Source organism: Eulemur rufifrons, chromosome 28, assembly GCF_041146395.1.
Source record: "Eulemur rufifrons isolate Redbay chromosome 28, OSU_ERuf_1, whole genome shotgun sequence".
NCBI classification, from domain to species: domain Eukaryota; kingdom Metazoa; phylum Chordata; class Mammalia; order Primates; family Lemuridae; genus Eulemur; species Eulemur rufifrons.
Genome location: NC_091010.1, coordinates 1,945,443 through 1,963,467, shown reverse-complemented (window position 1 = coordinate 1,963,467; position 18,025 = coordinate 1,945,443). Strand labels below are relative to the sequence as shown.

The following is an 18,025-nucleotide window of genomic DNA, read 5'->3' as shown; positions in this document are numbered from 1 at the left end:
GACTTTGTCTCTTTCTTTTCCATGGTAGCATTCCAAAGCTAAGCCCTGGGACTCCATTTGAAATCACCGCTGAAAAAGAACAGATCTAAGAAACTTACTACACTCATTCTGGGGGGAAAATGGTAAATAAGGTTTTTTTTTATGAAATGGAATATATGACTACATATTTAATTCACTTTTCTGAATTTTACTTTTCTCTTGCCTTTTTGGAAATACTTTCTCATTTTCAAGCTCTAGAGATAAATTGCATTTTACAATTAATGAAGAACTGAAGCTGAAATAAAGCAACAAAGCTTTTCAAGGCAACAAATTCAAAAAGTGGCACTGGTGACTGGAATACAGGACTGTCTGACTTGAGTATCAAGTAAGGTCATCACATCCCTTGGGACATCCTCCCACCGCCATCCTGCTCAATAAAGTGCTCAATGACCACCCTCCCAAAAGAAAATGCACTCTGCCTTCTAACACACTTGATGTGTGTGTACTTGATGGGTGTACTGCTTTGCAGGTTTTTGCACCACCTTGTTGGAGTGGGTTAACCTTGTCCTTTGAAATAGTTTTTCTCCCTTCACAAACTTGGGAGAATTCAGAGGACAGGAATGATTTGTGAAATTTTCTCTGAATACCAGCATCTGATGGGCTGACCAGTAATGTGTCTCAAAGGAATGAAAACAGAGGCTGGTACAAAAAATTCTTAAAGTCCCAATGGGTTAGCTTTTTAGGTGAAGGGGAGACTCCTCTCAACCTCAAGGAAATTCAGCTGTTCCCCTGAGAGGTTCCACCCACATACCTCAGGCTGTCCTCTGGGCAGAGATGTCCCAGAGACTGATATTCATGGGACACTCCAGAAAACATGGCTGCTTTGAGCATCTTGGGTCATGCCCAGACAAGTAAGGACCCTGGTCCTTGGGTCATTACCCAGGACCAGGAAAAGGCATAAACGTGGCTGAGGACACATCATCCTGTACAGTTTCTAGAGAAGAACCTCAACCCAAAGACGTTCTGGGAAAGTGTATGTGCCTGAGAAGGTTAAATGAAGGGGAGACACAAAGATTTTTTTATAGCAGAGTGCCATGAAATTATTGTCTATTTTCTTCCCATGTGAAATGTTCAGAAATAGAAAACCAATATTTTAAAAACAACCACTCACTGTTATGTAAAGAAATGATAAGAAAACTAAAATACTCCATCTGTTTGCATTGAGTAATAAAGGAAAAACAGTGGATATTGTAAATTGGATGCAAAATTGGCATTTGGAAATGTAGCAAGAAACTGAACAATTAGGATTTTACTGTAAGGCCTACAAGAGTTAGGCTGAGGAAACAGGCTGGTGAATTTATGCCCCACTTGCCATACATCTAGAAAATACAGGTAGGCCAGGCACTCTGGCTCACACCTGTAATCTTAGCACTCTGGGAGGCTCGGGTGGGAGGATAGTTTGAGGTCAGAAGTTGAAGACCAGCTCGAGCAACAGAAAGATCCCATCTCTACTAAATGTAGAAAAAAACTTGCCTGGACATGGTGGGATTTGCCCATAGTCCCAGCTACTTAGCAGGCTGAGGCAGGAGGATCTCTTTGGCCTGGGAGTTTGCGATTGCTGTGAGCTATGATGATGACACTGCACTGTAGCCCCAACAACAGAGCAAGACTCTGTCAAAAAAAAAAAAAAAAAAAAGAGAGAGAGAGAGAAAGGAAAAGAAAATAGAGGGAATACAAGTCCCCCTATGCAGTGCTAAAATAAATAGGAGGCAAATAGGAGAAAAGGCATATGCATGTATTAATGTGCATTTGGGGACATCACAGAGGGATTACCCCAACCTCCCACAGGGGTTCAGATGCTCAAGTACTATTTTGCATAGGATATGCAGATGGTGAATGCATACTATTCTTTTGAGAAGAAAAAAACGGTTATTAGCAAGAATGAATGGACCTGGGAGAAAGAAATTAACTTGTAAATTGTTCTTTTTGGCATCTGCATGAACCCAAGAGGCAGGCATTATGTAGAGGGAAACACCATTCCGGAGTAGTAGTATTATATATCTGCACTAGCTAATGAGGCAACAGGATGGCAATAGAAGGCAATTGTATTGACTTTCATAAAAAGCTTTCTTTGTTAGATAAGGAAACTTCAGAGAGTCCCTCACTGCTCTTGGGGTGAGGGCACAAAGCATCAAGGCAAGGTCAGAAGGACGGTGATTTTCCGGCAAATCTCTGAGGCTTTCCAATTTTCAAAAGCACTCAGCATGACTAAACTACATTTTTTTTGAAGAATCATTTTTTGTACTCCAGTATTAACTTAGAGGTGGGAACCTGAAATTTTTTTATAGGACAGAAAGTGGTTAATGCAAAACTTAGGCTTGTAAAACAATAGCCTCAGGAGGCTGAGTCGTCCCCGGACTTTGTAGATCTAACAGACAGCTGCAGCCAGCATTCCTCCCCCTTCCTCCCTGATAGAGGCGAAGTTCATCTCTCCCTAGCTCTCCTGATAACAGGGAGGCCAGAGCTGAGGATGGATGTGCCTGGGGCAGGGGTCCCTGAAATTGATTGTTAAAAAACAATTAATGCAGCAGCTGTTCTGGTCCAGGTACTCACTCCCCCCCCTGAGAAACCCTCTATAAAACCCAAGGCTTTCCTCTCCCTTGTTGTGGATGCTTTTTTGCCTCCACCCATCTGCACCCAGATGCTCAAAATAAACTGCGTTTTGCTATGCCTGAGGCTTCATGTGTCTCTGTCTGCTCAGGACCTAACATTTGGTGCGGAAACCCAGGAGAGCACACTGGGTGGACACGACTCTGCATCTCTAGCAGGCAAGCCTTGCAACTCGGGAAGCAGTAGGCAGCGGCAGCTCATCCTGGCCTAACTCCTGAATCCTGCCTTCCCCTGAGTCCCTGGGTCATTGGCAAGGTTTCCATGGATCTTTCCTGAGCCCTGCAGGGGTCCCTCTCTAACTTGTCTCTGATCCTGGAGTGTAGGCAGAGTGTGTTAGAGCTCAGCCAAGGTAAGGTAACTGTCCGCCCGGACCCTCCTGAACCAAGCTGAGAGGCAGACACCGGACTGGGACTCGAATCTTCTCTTTGCTGATCTTCACACTTCACATTTCATCCTCAGGGAGTAAAAGCTTGCAAACTCACCCTGGGTTCCTTCTATCTCTCGTGCTCTCATCCCCAAGAAGTCCCACAGGTCTTCTTCCTTCACTGACCTTCAAATCCACATCCTGCTCCTAGTGAGGAGGAGCTCACAAGCTGGTTCTTGTCTACTTGTGTTGACTCAAAAGTCCTGTCCATGAGCCGGAGGACTCTCAGCACCTGGGGCCCTCGTTGGACACAGGGATGCCTGTTGCGACTCTTTGCTGGAGTTCACGCACTCTGCTGGCTCCCGTGCTATTCTCTCATTCTAGGAGGCCTAGAATTGAGTAGAATCAGCCCCGTGTGACCCCTACTCTTTCCAGGAACATGGGCAACTCTCATTCTCCTCATCTCAAAACACCAGGTCTCACTACAATGTTTTTCACTGCATTAACAAATGGTCCAAGATTCCCTATGTCTACACCTTTTTTATCCTCTACTCTCAGTCTGCATGAACTGTAATCTGGCTCAAATCTTCCTGCTACACTCTAGGCCTTCCCCTTCTCCCTCCCTCTCTGCTCTGGACAAACTTGGAACCTCAGATCAGGACTCCTGCGATCTCAGCCCTTGCCCATAAAGGTATCCCCAACCAGAACTCCCTTAGCCTAACCCTCAACCTGCTCCCTGCCCTCATCTCAGTCCCCCTACTACTCGCTGTCATTCTGTTCAAGTCCTGGGGGCTGGGGCGGAAGGCATCATGCAGGTACCTGTCCCTTTTATTTAACACAATCTTATGATCTGACCTGGCATGACCTCTACACTATTCTTTCCTCTACTCTATCCCCCGAAGAGAAGGAGAGAGTTTGAGTTAATGCCCAGGCACATGGTGATGAAATCCATAGACGTACCCCTGTCCAGCCAGTGGGGACAGTCACCGTCCCTAATACAGGCCCATTACTGAATTATCAAGTAGGAACTCCTGAAGGAACTTTACTCCAAAATACACACTTTATCTCCCAGTCCCAGTCTGACATCAGGTACAAGCTCCAAAACATTAGACAAAGGCCCTCAAATCTCACACAAAAAATCTCCTAAACCTGGCCTTCAAGGTCTTTAATGACTGAGATGGGGAGAAGCGAAGGAAAAAGAGAGTGGAACTGACAACAGAAAAAAGCTTTTCAAAGCTGCCCTCTAAAGGAGCTTTTCCAGAGAGTCACTCAAAAGGCCCCAGGCAAGTAGATGACAGGGCCACACCCTTACATGGGAACTGAGCCCTGCCTCTACTAAGACTCTGGGTCCCTAAAGAACAATGTCCCAGGAGACGGGCTCCACCAGGACTGTGCTCCCTTTGACAAATGAAGGGCACTGGAAAAGCAAGCTCCCGCTTCTTAAAATGGGAAGATCACACCTGCATTCCGGACATGGCTGCCCCTCCCTGAACGGACATCCTGCATAGCCACGGACCCTCTGAAACTGCTTTAATCTGATGGACACGTCAGGCTTCTGAACACACTCGACTTCGACACACCTTGGGTGACTCTCTGGCACAGGTAAAGACACTGGAGCCAAGTTCTCTGGTCTTCCTGAATTGTCAGGGCCTCTATTTCCCTCTTCTACCCCCACCATCAGAGTAAAACATAAAATACAACCCCTTATGTATTTGCTCACCCCTTCCGTGCTTCCCAGTTACCGCCACTGGGGAAAGATCTTATGGCCTCCTCCCTCTGATTTATGGAAAAGCTTAACTGAAACTTTACAGGCAACTTTTGCCTGGGGTGCTCTGAGCTTTGAAACTATATAACTTTCTGACTTACTTCACCTAAAATTGTCTACTATTGTGAAATCTTTACCATCCGCGGATGGTTGTCGTTTTGCTCTGATTCTTCTTAAACAACAGTTTATAATCAACTGCAGTCCAAGATTTGCTTCCTTGGAAAATGTCATAGAAACAACTAAAATTTTCATGACTTTTTATTTAAAACATTATTAATTCTCATGCTTTGCTTTCCAAAGCCACTGAAATAGTATGAAGTAAATACCCAAGTTATCTCCAGGATTTAAACTATTAAATTCCACCCAGCCCAACCTTATTTATCCTTTCTAGGCCTAAGAGCTATTGCGAAAGAGACAGACATATAAAATAGTAAAAACCAATTTCAGGAGATAAAAATTAGTGAGTTCGTTTCAGTTCCCTTATCTTCCTCCACCACCTCCACCTGGTGCCTACCTGCCAGGAAGGAACACACTAGTGACTTCTTAAAGACACTGGAACACTTACAGCCTAAAGACTAGATTTTACTCAAGGATTTCCCAGGACAAATTGGGTCTCCTGCAACTTTTAAATAATTCTCTCACTGCTTCCACCACTATAGCTAAGCTTCTGGAAATCCTGTCCGAGAGTCGTCTCTCAGGACTCAAACCTACAGGCCCTCCAGAACCTGCTTCCACTCAGGGTGGGCTCCCCAAAAGTCCAGCCCATCGTGGATACCAGGCTCTGATAACGTGCTGTGGTATACATAACTCCTTACCATGCTTTGCCTTCTCTTTACACTTCCCATGTCACTGTGTGAATGCCGCCACAGGCCAACTTACAGACCAGGCCGGTCAGTCCTTTGCCTACACTGGAAACCCTAATAATAATAACCATACTTTCCATCCCCCACTATGGGGCTCTATGACATCTCTCTCTGCCTACAATCCAAAAAACCTCTCTACCTTCTCAAAACTATGGGCTCTTCTCACCATGCGTGATCTTACACTCTTTTTTTTGTTGTTGTTGTTGAGACAGAGTCTCACTCTGTTGCCCAGGCTAGAGTGAGTGCCGTGGCGTCAGCTTAGCTCACAGCAACCTCAGACTCCTCGGCTTAAGCGATCCTACTGCCTCAGCCTCCCGAGTAGCTGGGACTACAGGCATGCGCCACTATGCCTGGCTAATTTTTTCTATATAGATTTTTAGTTGTCCATATAATTTCTTTCTATTTTTAGTCGAGACGGGGTCTCGCTCTTGCTCAGGCTGGTCTCGAACTCCTGACCTCAAGCGATCCACCCGCCTCGGCCTCCCAGAGTGCTAGGATTACAGGCGTGAGCCACCGCGCCCGGCCAATCTTACACTCTTAACTGAGGCCCCTAGTGGCTCTACTTTCAACTCTCATTTTCAAATCATACATTCTCCACTATCTAGTAACATTCAGGCCCCGATTTTTTCTCTCCAGTAAAACCCCATCCTGCCTCTATTCTAACTTCAAGACCATCCATTTTCAACCCCCTCTCTTTTAATAAATGAATTCCATAAAAAAACTCTATGCCCCTCCTCAGCTCGAAGAAGCTACAGAAGATCTCCCCCATTTTCCCAACTTCTGAGTTCATGTTACATAACAATTTAATCTTAACAACAAAAAGGGGCAATGTTAGGACAGCCTTGAATCTCCCAATTTTCTAATGACAGCTGAAAATCAATTCTGAGCTCTCCCTACTCTTTGCTATCTCTCTCCCAAACTAGCAGGCAACCTGCTGGGACTCTTCACAAACACCTAAAGGAGCCCAGAAAAGAAAAGTAAATCTTTCTCTTTAGATTTCCCCAGCTCACAGCTTTTACAGTTTGTTTTACAGCCTCAAGGTGTTCCTGAGAAAAGCTCCAGGACAGACTGCAGGGGGGTGAACTCCAGGCCTTTGTTTGCTGCCCAAAACCAAATCTCAGGGGCACAGATCACATCCCCTGCAATGGGCCTGACTGCATTTCAAAGATGACCAAATCTCCAGGGACAGAAAAAAGAAAAAGTCAGAAGGAAAACAAAGCCCACTTTCCAATCTCTCTAATATTTAGTTTTTACCCTTTTCCCATACTTTACCCTTCCTTTTCTTCTATGTATATAACAAAAAGTGTGGAATGTTAGGTTTGTTCCAGGTGGGAACCCCAGAAGTACATACAGAACAGAATATGGTTAATGTAAAACTGAGGCTTGTAAAACAATAGCCTCAGGAGTCTGGAGAGTTCCGGGACTTTGTAAATATAACAGACAGCTGCAGGCAGCATTCCTTCCCCCGCCCTCCCTGATAACAGAGGAAGTTCATCCCTCCCTAGCTCTCCTGATAAGAGCGATGCCAGAGCTGAAGGACGGATGTGACTGGGGCAGGGGTCCCTGAAAATGGTTGTTAAAAAAAAAATTGAATGCAGCAGCTGTTCTGGCCCAGGTATTTACTCCCCACTGAGAAACCCTCTATAAAACCCAAGGCTTTCCTCTCCCTTGGTGTGGACTTTTTTTGCCTCCACCCATCTGCACCCAGATGCTCAAAATAAACAGCTTTTTGCTACACATGAGGCTTCATGTGTCTCTCTGTCTCTCCCCCCGCAACCCCCGGACCTAACAGAAACAGAATTTAGTCTTAACCAACAACAAACTGCCGATTATCCTCTGATTACAAAACCACGTGATTTTTGCCTGGATAGTCCAAATAAGTTAAGCACATGAATGTAATCCATTATTGAACTTGATGTGCTTCCTCACCACACCTGATAAAAGGCATTCTTTCAAGCCCCGCCCCCCCCGTGGTCCCCCAAACCACAACCCATCCCTGGAGGCCTCGTGATTCCTGAACTGCTCTTAGTTCCAATGAAATAAACTGTTTACCATTTTATTGCTACCTCAGTTTACTTTTAACAAGAGTTAGAAGGGGCTGGGAACCCCACAGACGCCACCTCCTCCCACGCACGACCCGGCACACCAAAGCAGCAGGACCCTCCCCTGATGATTCTCCCTTAGTCACCACACAGTCTGGGGGAGAGGAGGAGGTGCAATAGAAGAGCTGCCCACAGAGGGTTCAGGGCCAGTGTGAAGTCACCAAACAGGATGGGGCAGGACACTCTCGACCATGGCTGCCAGGCAGCAACAGCCTGACCAGGAGGGAAATGGGGGTTGAACTGCGTCAGGGCGCCTAGACCGGCTGACTCCGGAACTGCCGAGGGGAAGCCCGGGTCCACCGCAACCGCTTCCGCCCCGCCAGGACACGCAGACCTCCGTACTCACCACTTCCCAGCTTCCGGGGTGTCCCCACATCCTCCCTATGGATCTTCAGGTACCTGGAGATCACAGGGCAACACAGGCTGCAGCAGAGTCACCTGGGCCTCTGGAAGCAGAGAACAAGCAGTCCCAGAGACCAGACCAGGATTGGGAAGAGCTCGCAAAAGCCCCGTAGTAAAGGGCCTGTCGCCAGGGCACTGAGACCGTGGAGTCCGCCCCCTCCACTCTCCTGCGCACTTGATTGGACAGTTCTCACTCACTTCAGCGCCCTGATTGGGTAGGGCTCCAGGCCGTGCCTCCAGGTGAGTGACAGGAGATGCAATCACTGGTGGGACTAAAGAAAGTCATAATTATCGGGTATTTTTTTTTTTTTTTTGGGACAGAGCCTTACTCTGTAGCCCAGGCTAGAGTGCCATGGTGTCAACCTAGCTCACAGCAACCTCAAACTCCTGGGCTCAAGCCATCCTTCTGCCTCAGCCTCCTGAGTAGCTGGGACTGCAGGCATGTGCCACCATGCCTGGCTAATTTTTCTATATATTTTCAGTTGTCCAGCTAATTTCTTTCTATTTTTAGTAGAGACGGGTCTCGCTCTTGCTCAGCCTGGTCTCAAACTCCTGAGCTCAAAAGATCGACCCACCTCAGCCTCCGACAGTGCTAAGATTTAGGCGTGAACCACCACTCCAGGCTCCACAATTAGCAGTTCTTTTTTTTTTTTTAAACAATAAGTATTTGTTTTATTGACAAACAGTTTAAGTGTTTAACAAGCAAGTCTAATTACAACACCAAGCTTAGATGTTAGCCTGGTTTTTCAAGCCATCATTTTACAATTTATTAAGCAAACAAGGAATCACATGTCGCTCATCCATTCACCTGATGTGATCTTTCATACAGGTACTATTAAGTCACATCTGGAACAGCTGAAAATCTTTTAGTAAAAGCTTTAAAGCTGAGCTCTTAATGGCTGCCATTTTTGTGCAGGTATTTCTTCCAGAACTGGGACCTGACCTCACCCAGGAGTAATTTGCATTTAATCTTATACATAAAACTATGCTCATTTATTTCAAATATATGTTATTCACAAATGGAAAAAATATAATAAAAATTATTTTTAAATTTCACATTTCCTAACCTTCCTGGCCTGTGGGGTTTTTTTGAGGAGGCAGTCTGAGCTTTGAAAAGAGTGACAATCTACAGCAGCAAATCAATAGAAATAAAATATGAGCCACACGTGTCCTTTTAGAGTTTCCATTAGATGCATAAAATAAAAGGAAAAAAGGCAACATTGAGTGTAACAATTTACTTAACTCAATATAATATATCTAAAATATTGCCATTTTAGTATGTGATCAATATAAAATTATTAAATAAGTATTTTTTATAGTAAGTCTTCAAAAATCACATTGTAAGCTTCCAGCACATCTCAGTTCAGACCAGCCTATTTTAGGTTCTCAGCAACCCCACATGGCCAATGTTGGCCACATTGAAGTGCAGCTCTGACTTCTCTGACCTCGGGGAGGTGAAGGCCCTGAACCTCCTTTTCTCTCAGAGGTGAGGAAATCGTCCCTTTCTAGCAACATCTCTCCTTAGGCTCAAGAGTGGGAGAGAAGGTAACCCTAGATAGAACATGGGGCAGCAGGGGGGACGCATTCCCTGTCCAGAGATCAAACAGAGATGATAGGATCCCAGAAGGAAGGAACCCCAGGTCTTCAGATACATCTACAATATTGACCTCCACAGTTAGATGTGGGGGAAATGGATTAAAAGCAAACCTGTTATTTTGCAATTTGGCCTTGACCCTAATGGTCAGGCTGTGTGTGTCTATTTCTTCCTGTTGTGTGGGGAACTGTGTCAGTTTAAGCACCAATTCCATGCACACATGTGTACATGCATTTCTATTAACATAAATCTCAACACTATCTATTAATAACAAGAAATCCAACTTTAAATAAGAGTAAAAGGAAACCTACTATTTTTCAAGTAACTTGTAATCAACCTGTCATGGAATTCTGGCATCCTGTCTGCACCAGGTGTATATATTAGTTAGGGATTGCTGCATAAAAAACCACCTTAAAACTTATTGGCTCATGGTTGAGCTGGTCAGCAATTTAGGCTGGGCTCAGTTGGGTCATTCTTCTGGGCTTAGCTGGGCTCCTTTAAGCATGTGTGGTCAGCTACTGGTTGATTCATCGGCTCCTGAGGCTGAGCTGGTTGTCACAGTATCTCACCGTCCAGGAGGCTTCCATAATCTTGTTCTCATGCAGAGGGTAGGGTTCTAAAACAAAATCTGAAGCATTCAAGACCTTTTGAACCTAGACCCAAAAGTAGCACACTGTCATATTGACAGCTTTCAAGTGGCCAGAGCTAATGAAGTCAGGCCAGATCCAAAGTTTGAGAAACAGATTCCATATTTCAATGGGAGAAGCTGTAAAAGCTCATTGCAAAGGACATGGATTCAGGGATGGATGAATTGCTGCCCTTTGTGCAGTGAGTATCATTATGCATTTTCTTGACAAGATTTATATAACTCTTAACATTCAAGGAACTACTAAACACCTGGGCTGGACTCAGGCTCAACTCTGCCTGACTGCAAAGCTCATGTGCATCTACCTATATCGGCCACACTATTCATGCAGATCCCTAGGCCTTTGAGGTTCTGGAGAGTGACTCTTCTGCAGTAGAAGCAGGATTCCTTCGAGAATGTTGTTCTTCTAGTAGTCTTCACCACTGAGAATAATCCCCTCCACAGAATGCTTCTGAAGTGTGCTGGAAGGACCTGGAATAATTTGGGGAAATGGCTGAGAAATGAGTTTAGAAAATCAAGGCCCAACAATATAGTACTCATTTCTCATCTTAGGAGAAATTTGAAAACACATACAATTCACTTGATATTTGTGCAATTTTTGTCATCTGTTTCTGGTATTTGTAGGCTATTCATGGTTTTCATCAAAGACTAAACCAAACTGCCGTGCCTGAAACTACCTCTTGCTCTGAAACCAAGTGCTATAAAGATAGATCTGCTGAGAAGATATTTCCTCCTGCTGTAATAGAGCCAAACAGCTGAGAACATTTTGAAGGCGTCCTTTGATTTTTAAGAGGGCAAATCTGTTTGTCAGGACCCCAAACTCAGGACTGGCCATGGGGAAAATCCGCACAGTCCACAAGGCAATGAAGCACAGCTAATGCATCCTTTGCACTGAATCAGTGGTTGCCACTCCTGGCTGCACATTAGAATCACCTGGGTGGGGAGACCTTTTAACCTCTCTCAAATGCAAGTTGAAATAGACCAAGTAAATCAGAATTCCTCAACTGGGACCCAGGCAACGGAGTCGTTTAAACCTCTCCAGGTGATCACTCTGTGTGGTCAAGCCAAAAAATATACTGATTTGAACCAATTATCTTTTGATGTCAAATTGGAAATGTTTTCTCAAATGAATGTAAAACTGGTTGCTGATGAGTTGTGGCCTTTCATGCTTACCTGCATTACCTACTTACTACATTTTGCAGAACAGATCTCTGCTCCTGGTTTTATTTCTCACTCAACTTAATTCCATGTGTACTGACTGCACACTAGGTTCAGGGCACTGTGCTATGTCCCTCAGGGTCAATGAGCATCATTGTGGGGGGAGGGCTTTGCTGAAAATATATGGCCAAAAAATTAATACTATGCTATTTTGCAAATTGAGGCAAAAATGGAAAGACCTAGAGAGTCATCAAACATTAGGGCATTAATAGATACTTTGGAATATTAAAATGTATCTAATGATTCCCTAAGTGAACATATTCCACTTTAAAACATAGATCAAAATGCTGCCATTATTCTGAGATACTGAGTTAGGATTTTTGTACAAATATATAATATTTACATCTTTTATTTATGTAAAACAGAATTAAATGCACAAAGCATCCATTTATGGCTTGATAAATTAGTATAAAGCAAACACACTTCTGTGACCAAGAAATAGAACCAGTCTCATTCAGGTACCCCAACAATCACTTTCTCCCTCCCACCCCCCAAAGGTAACCAAGATCTTAAGAGCTAATATTGTAGGTCAATTTTGTCTTTTTATACAAGTGTTTTATTACTGAACATTTACACATATACAAAATAAACAAAATAGAATAATTGACCGGTCACCCAGCTTCAACAACTATTAATCCTGTGCCATTTGTTCTTTCTTCTATACTTTGATGTTTTTTCCACCCCCTTCACTATTTTTTTCTTACTAGTGAAGTAAGAGATACATACATTGAAAGGCACAATCTTAACTGTACGTTTTTGGCAAACACACCCATATAATCTTTCACCCATTTTAAGAATGTAATATTTTTGTCATCCTAGAAAAATCCCTTTTGTTCCTTCCCAGGAAATTTTCTCTTATCCCAGAGGCTGTCTCTGTGCTGACTTTTTCGCTGTAGGTTCATTTGAACTGAAATCATACAATATGTATTTTATGTCCAGCTCGTCTCATATGGCAGGTTTATGAGATTCGTCCTGGGTCTGTGCTTCCATAGTTTATTCCTTTCTGTTGCTGAGTACTACTCTGTTGTAGGAATGCTCTACAATTTGTTCCTCCGTTTTCCTATTGATGGGCATTTGAATTGTTTCCTGATTTGTGCTATCATGACTAAAATGTCTACAAACATTCTTTTACAAATACTTTTTTATATTCAATGTTGTAAGAACCGGTTACCCTCAGTCCCAGGAACAGATAGGCAGAGTCACCAAGGCTGCAACAGACAAAGGAGTTTATTTTCTAGCCTAGGCTAGGGTCCAAGGCTCAGAGCACCAGCGCAGTGGTCTCTCCACGAGCCCGGACCTCGCCCTGGGGTGGAAACAAAGCTTTTATACTTATCGATAGGTTACATGTATCGGGCACACCCCCCCACCCCCCTTTTAGTTCATTTGTTCCCTCAAAAGTGGCCGATAGCTTTGGCTCCTGATTGGCCAGTTTCCAAGCCAGAGCTTTGGCTCCTAATTGGCCAGTTTCCAAGCCAGGGCCCTCAGTTGTTACCAGCGGCATTCCTGGGGGGGGGAGGGCCTGCGTTGGGGAAACCAAAACTTAGGCCTTTCCTAAGAGGTCCAGTCTGTCATGGAGTTACTCCTGTTTTCCTTCCTGCTCTACATTCCCCCCTTTGTTTTTTTTTTTTTTTTTTTTTTTTTTTTTTCTAGCACTCTTGCTCGGACATGGGGCCTCGTGTTTCCCCTTTTTGTAAGCCAGAGTCATAGCTCAGCTTCTGGTACTGTTGTCGCAGTACCATCAGTTGTACCATGTTGACTCGTTCTTTTACAAAGGTAATTAACCTATTTAGAATATACGGTCCGAAAGTGAGGATGAGCAAAAGCACAATTAGGGGTCCTAATAAAGTTGAAAGCAAAGTAGTCAGCCAAGGGGAGCTATTGAACCATGACTCGAACCACCCTTCTCTTTGTTCACGTTCTCGCCTCCGTTTAGCCAGTCCTTCTCTGACTTTAGCCATGGATTCTCTTACTACCCCGGTATGGTCAGCGTAGAAGCAGCACTCTTCCCCTAGGGCCGCACACAGCCCTCCCTGTTGGAGAAGTAGTAGGTCTAGTCCCCTCCGGTTCTGCAGCACTACCTCAGACAGTGAGGTCAATGACTTTTCTAAATGGGAGATGGATTCTTCGATCCTGGATATGTCTTCATCTACAGCGGCCCTCAGGCTATTGAACCCCCTGTGCTGCACCGCTAAGGATGAGATACCTGTCCCTGTTCCTATTGCACCCAGACCGAAAAGGGTGGCTAAGGTTATTGCTGTAAAGGGCTCTCTTTTTGTAGTTAACCTGGCACCTCCTGTGCCTTTTTCCCATGCATCATATATTATATTTTCTTGGTGGTAGATAACCTTAGGGAATACTAGTACCATGATGCAGACTTCCTCTAACTCATTAAAGACAGACAGGCTAAGGCATGGGGTCAAGCCTGTTTTAGAACAAACCCACCATCCATTGAGTGCCGGAATCACCCATTTTGTTCCTCCATTCCGGTTTATAGATGGGTGGACTATAGCACAAAGTTGTGCATGGCTAGGGGGCACCTTCCCTACGCAGGTCCCATTTCCAGTGACTGCCTGAAGTGTTAGCCCCGGCCCCTTGCGGTCCCATGTGCAGGACCTGGGGGCCTCCTCTCCCGTGTGGTTGAAGGGGGCATCTATTCCTACTGCTTCATAGAAAGGGGGTCTGATGTCATAGCATAACCAACAGGCTTTTGTAGCATTGGGATCGGAGCGATTTAATGCTTCATATGCTGCTGTCAGCATTTTCCATAAGGGATCTCCTGACCCCTTTGTCCTGGGGGTTACTTGCGTTTCTATCTCTGCCACCGGGGTCCTTAAGAGTGAGGGTGAAGCAACAGTCGGGCGTGGGCCATTTTGTTTATCTCCCAGCACCCCCAAAATGGCAGAATCGGTTCCCCCCAGCACTGGATTGGGCCCTACAGCGCCCGAGATGGGAGAAGCCCTCAGTTTGAATTGTATTACAGTGCCTCACCCCCCCCAGCGGCGATCATAGAGAGTTACTCCCCAGTATAGTCCCGAGACCCACTGTCTGTCTTTTTTTTTTTCTTCTGTGAATCTTACACGTATCAGGTTACAGTCAGAGGTATACCTGGTTCGTGAGCATGGCCGGACATAAGACATCTCAATGAAAAGAGGTCGGACCTGCCATTTCCACTCTCCGTCATTGGTAGTCACACATTTCCAGGCTGCACAGTAGAGAGACTCGATCCCCCCACACGCGCGCCTCATTTCCCCTGTTCTAAATCCCGGACATGCAAAAAAACCATTTCTACTTAATTTTATCCGGGCCTGGCGTTGGGTATACTGATATTCATAGCCCAATCCCTGCCGCTTAGGGTTATACTGCAGATTATCCATGCCTGGCAATTGTTCTAAGTTGAAGTACAGGTCCGGCCACCAAGTGTTTAGTGGGGCCGTTCCTGAAGTCCTGCTATAAACTTTATGAGTTTTTAAGTTAGTGATTTTCCAGGTGAGGTTATAGGGCATGTGGGGATTTGGGTCAGTCATTATTTTTTTTATAAGGGTTATGTATATAGCAGTCACCACCAGCATTTTTATTCCGTATTGTCTTTATCCTGAGTCCCGCGGCGGTCTGGTTGTTACGCGAGTCAGTCTTGTCTTTAGTGGATTCTCAGGATCCGCTGAGGCCCTCCACTGAACTTGCTGCTGCTCCCGCTCGTCCTCGTTGGCAGGTCTTACGTGGGAGTGGTGTACCCAAGTCGCCACTCCGTCAACCTTTAGGGCAGTGGGGGTAACAAGAATAGTCTGAAAAGGTCCCTTCCACCTGGGCTCCAGGGTCTTGCTATTATGCCATTTTACCCATACCCAATCTCCCGGCTGGTAAGGGTGCCCGTTAGCCTTTTCCCCTGCCGGTCGGGTGACCTGATAAATGGCTCGAAGGGCAGGCCAGATCTGGCTCTGAACCCTTTGCAGGGCCTGCACAGCCTGTAGTACTTCTATAGGGTGTTCAGGCAGGGTCTCAGGCTTTATTTTTGGAATTACCGGTGGAGGAGCACCGTATACTATCTCAAAGGGGGTTAGGCCTAAATGGTAGGGGGTGTTCCAGGCTTGGAACAGGGCAAAGGGAAGGAGCGTCACCCAGTCCCCGCCAGTCTCCAGAACCAATTTAGTCAAAGTCTCCTTTAGAGTTCTGTTCATTTTCTCTACCTGCCCTGAGCTCTGGGGATTATATGCACAATGTAGTTTCCAATCTGCCCCTAGAGCCCGGGCGAGTCCCTGACTAACTTGACTTGTGAAGGCTGGGCCGTTGTCAGACCCTATGCTCTCCGGCAGCCCGTATCTGGGAACTATTTCTTCCAGCATTTTCTTGGCTACTATTAAAGCAGTTTCTCTTTTAGTAGGAAAAGCCTCTACCCACCCTGAGAAGGTGTCTACCATAACCAGCAAGTACTTGTACCCATATTTCCCTGGCCTTACCTCCGTGAAATCTATTTCCCAAAACAATCCTGGCCGCCTCCCCCGTTCCCTGATACCTGCATGGGTCCCTCTGATCCTCCCCGGCTGCATGACCTGGCAGACACGACAGTCCTTGACAATGCTTTCTGCTGTCTTTCCTTGTGATTTGAATCTGAGTTGTGCAGTGTCCAGCAGCTGCAACATCTTTTTCTTGCCTAGATGCGTTGTCTGGTGCAAGTGTCTCAGCAGATGGTTCCCCAAGGCTTCAGGAACTACTAGGCGATGCTCTCTGTCTTGGAACCAACCATCCTTACCCTGCGTTGCCTGAAGTTTTTCTCTGGCCCAGTCCATGTCCATACTGGAATAGTCCGGTTGAGGGGGTATCTCTCCCATTCCTGGGGGCGGCAGGCTCAAGTGTAGGACATCTGTTGGTGTAGGTCCTTCCGCAGCCCTCTTGGCCTCGGCATCCGCGGCCCGGTTGCCTCGAGCTTCTAGGGAGTCCCCCTTCTGGTGTCCCGGAGTGTGGACTACAGCCACTGCCTTTGGTAACAGGATAGCTTCTAGCAATTGAAGTATTTCAGGCTTATGTTTGATTTCTTTGCCCTCTGCCGTGATGAAGCCCCTTTCTTTATAGAGGGCTCCATGTATGTGCACTGTCCCAAAGGCGTAGCGGCTGTCAGTATATACCGTCAGCCTCTTTCCCTGGGCCCGGCGAAGGGCTTCCGTTAATGCAATCAGCTCAGCCTTCTGGGCGGACGTCCCCTGTGGAAGGCGTGCAGCCCAGATAAGGTTGCCTTGTCCATCTACTATGGCTGCTCCTGCGTACCTGTGTCCCTCCCTGACGAACCTACTCCCGTCCGTGAACCAGGTCAGGTCGCTGTTCGCAAGAGGGCGGTCCTGCAGGTCCTTCCGGGCCATCTGGGTCTCCGCCAGGATCTCAAGGCAGCTATGCTCAGGCGTTGCCGGTCCAGGATCTGGCAGGAGCGTGGCTGGATTCAGGATGGCAGGAGCTCGAAACTCGATACGGGGAGTATCTAACAGAAGCCCCTGATAGTGAGTCAACCTCGCATTTGTAATCCATCGCCCTGGTGGCTGCTTCAGGATCCCCTCTATGGCATGAGGGGTGGTAATTCGCAGATGCTGACCCAGGGTGAGCTTGTCGGCGTCTTTGACCAGCAGGGCTGCGGCTGCGATGATACGCAAACACGCCGGCCACCCTGCCGCTACGGGGTCAAGTTTCTTGGACAGATATGCTACCGGCCGCCTCCACGGTCCCAGCATCTGTGTGAGCACCCCCTTGGCTATTTCCTTTTTTTCATCCACAAAGAGGTGGAACTCCTTCGTGGGGTCAGGGAGGGCTAGGGCCGGGGCCTCTAGCATGGCTGTTCTCAAGGCTTGGAAGGCGCTCTCCATTTGCCTAGTCCATTCCCAAGCCTGACCTGCCTTACACCCCTCATATAAGGGTCGAGCCTTTTTTGCAAACCCTGGGATCCAGAGGCGGCAGTACCCTACTGATCCCAAGAACTCCCTTACTTCCCGACATGAGGTCGGAGTGGGTATTCTTAACACAGTCTGTTTCATTGCCTCAGTTAGCCATCTTTGTCCTCCCTTTATTTTATATCCTAGATAGGTGACTTCTTCCTTGCAGATCTGGGCCTTCGTAGCACTAGCCCGGTACCCCATCTCGCCCAGCGCCCTGAGTAAGTCCTTGGTGCCCTCTAAGCAGGTCTGTGAGGTTGGGGCAGCTAGTAACAGATCATCTACATACTGTAGCAGAGTCACCTGTGGATGACTGGCCCGGTACTCACCCAAGTCTTCATGGAGGGCCTCGTTGAACAGGGTGGGTGAGTTCTTAAACCCCTGGGGTAGCCGTGTCCACGTCAACTGTCCTCGGATTCCCCTCTCCTCATCTTGCCATTCAAAGGCAAATATTTCCTGGCTGCGCGGGGCTACTGCCAAGCTGAAAAAGGCATCCTTTAAATCCAGAAC

The 18,025-nt window shown here is 46.3% G+C and overlaps 1 pseudogene; it reads right to left on the bottom strand.

Annotated features, from left to right (window-relative positions):
- The window catches only part of LOC138376556 (zinc finger protein 493-like), a 34,548-nt pseudogene extending 20,186 nt beyond the window's left edge, over window positions 1-14,362 (bottom strand).
- Between the last annotated feature and the right edge of the window lie 3,663 nt (window positions 14,363-18,025).